Source organism: Dermacentor andersoni, unplaced genomic scaffold (assembly GCF_023375885.2).
Source record: "Dermacentor andersoni unplaced genomic scaffold, qqDerAnde1_hic_scaffold ctg00000804.1, whole genome shotgun sequence".
In the NCBI taxonomy this organism is placed as follows: domain Eukaryota; kingdom Metazoa; phylum Arthropoda; class Arachnida; order Ixodida; family Ixodidae; genus Dermacentor; species Dermacentor andersoni.
The window spans coordinates 14,339-16,723 of record NW_027315482.1 but is presented as its reverse complement, the minus strand read 5'-3'; the positions used below and the strand labels follow the sequence as shown (position 1 = coordinate 16,723).

The 2,385-nt window shown below is 45.2% G+C and overlaps 1 non-coding gene across 1 annotated transcript; it reads left to right on the top strand.

Annotated features, from left to right (window-relative positions):
* The first annotated feature begins 1,777 nt into the window (after window positions 1-1,777).
* Window positions 1,778-1,969, top strand: LOC140215062 (U2 spliceosomal RNA). Its single transcript, XR_011891983.1, has one exon. It is a non-coding gene; the product is annotated as a U2 spliceosomal RNA (small nuclear RNA).
* The last annotated feature ends 416 nt before the right edge of the window (window positions 1,970-2,385 follow it).

Below are 2,385 nucleotides of genomic sequence, written 5' to 3'. Positions count from 1 at the left end.
CACTACACCTCTTGGTTGCCGAGGCCAGCACGGCAATTTACTGAAGCGAGCGCATTGCGCCCAGGCGGCAGCGGACTTTGTTGCTTCGGGAGTGCTCTTGCTGTAAAATTTGAACGGCTGCAGCTGCGCGAAGCAAGTGTACCTATTTTCACTCTCTCTCTGTCTGCCTTTGAGGCGACTGTAATTTCACTTTAAACGCAACTGGAGGCGGGAGCAACCTGATGAGAGTAGGTGGACTTCGGTACATGTAATTTAGAAATTGCTTTCAAGCTTTGAGGACATACACCTTCGCGCCATCTGCTTTCCCCGTCTCTTTGGCACTTTATAGTATGTGCTGCATGCTCTGCATTCCAAAGAAACACGCCTGTCTCTCTCCCTCTCTCACGTTCTTCTTCTTTTTGTAGCTGCTGTTGTAGAAGATGCTATGCTCTTTAATCGCTGTAACATAGAGTGCTTGCACAAGCCAACAACTTTTGCGTGTTTTTTTTTTTTTTCTCTTCCCAAGACGTTTCTGCCATTATTCACTAACTCTCGTTCTTAGTATGCAATGGAGCGTTAGCTCGCGCCATCTACCTTTCTTTCTGTATTGCAAAGTCCGCAGGTTTTCCTAGTTCCGTACACAGATGGCGCCAATGCGTTTTGGCGCCAGGTTCGAACGACCTCGCTCTACTCGTGTTTGGCATTTGAATGTTTCAAAGGGGTTTGCGACAGGGGGTGGTTCTTGTGCAAGGCTGAGCTTTCCAGCTGCGTTTAAGCTATGCTAGCATGTGTGCGTATATATATATATATATATATATATATATATATATAAATACACAAACACACACACACACACATGCATATATACATACACACACACGGTAATGGTAAAGATGATGAGGTAGCACTTTTTTTTTTCTTTTTTTTACAATGCCTGTGTTTCAGATGGCGATCTTTCTCCCCTCTATGTTTCCGGTTGGAAGGAGTGTGCAGCGTTTTCTATATTTATTTTGTCATTCACTTCTATGTTGCTCGTCTTCGTACATGGGGCATGCTACCTAATTCTACCGGTCGATTCGACACGTTGCGATCCGTCCCGGCCTGTGCCGTATCAAAATTTTCAGTGGGCCTTGCGGTAAATAAAAAGAAATGAAGGAAATGCGCGTAGTATATTACAATTGCACACGGGCTTGAAACGAAGCCCTCAAGGAAGGTCACCTTGAGCGGTCGCATTCAGACGGAAGTAAGCATTCCCCTGGCGCGTTTTTTTTCCGCTCGCCTGTTCCGTTTTCTACGAGGTTGCCTTGGTTGGTTTCGCGTTACAAGCAAGCTTGCACTCGGGTCTCGTTTCTACGCGACAGCGTTTCGTTAACAGCGAAAGACTGAGGCGTTGCGAATTCATCCGTGAGATAGGGAGCGTTGAGTCTGTACACAGGCTGAATTTTATAATATTGCCCACGCTGTTGCTGAGGTTACCCATGTCGGCAGGGCGCCCACAAGGCAGTAGTACAATGAAGTGAAGTGAAGGACATCGCTTCTCGGCCTTTTGGCTAAGATCAAAGTGTAGATTTTTAAAGCCCATGTACGAAGATTTACGAAGCCCATCTACGAAGATTTTTAAAGCCCATGTAGGCACCTCTTAATGATCTTTTATGTTTTAGAGAAGCGTTTTGCCATGTATTTTACACCTTTACAGTTTTAGCCTTTTATCACTAACACCACTAACTAGTTTTTTTAGTCATTTGTTTGCGTTTTTAGATTATACACCTTTTATCCGTTTTTTCCTTGGTTTTGTAACATATTTTTGATGTATTTGTAACTAGCATAAATAAAAAACTCTGTTCTTATCAGCTTAATATCTGATACGGGTTCTATATGGACCCACGATATTAAACCTATTTTTGGAAGTTGGCGGAGTGCTTGAAGCCTGCTTCACCTCCGCCGCAGGTCGGCCCGGTATTGCACTACCTCCGGGATCGGCCCCGCTCACTTAGGTGAGACTTCATTCAATCAAAATGAAGAGCACAAGCTCAACGCGAGCACTGACTTGACACGCACCATTCCTATACTACACGCAACGATGCCGGTTCGCGGACCACGAGAGTAATTAAACTGCCACTCCATCTGTGTGTAGCGTCGCACTTGTTGCGTCGCAAATGGGACAGCCGCTCCAGCAAATTTCTAGTTATGGGCTTCGAGAAAAATTAATGAAAGCAAAAGAAAGAACCAGAATTCCTATTTGTCCGATGTCTCTGAATGATTGTCTCCTGTAAAGAGCCACTTGGGGGGATGGGGGGTAGGATTAGCCGTGGGGTTCGCAATCAATATGAATCCCACTCAAAGCCAACACTGGATTTTGGAGTTCACTATCGCTTGGATCCGTAAACCACCGCGCCCACGCAAGCT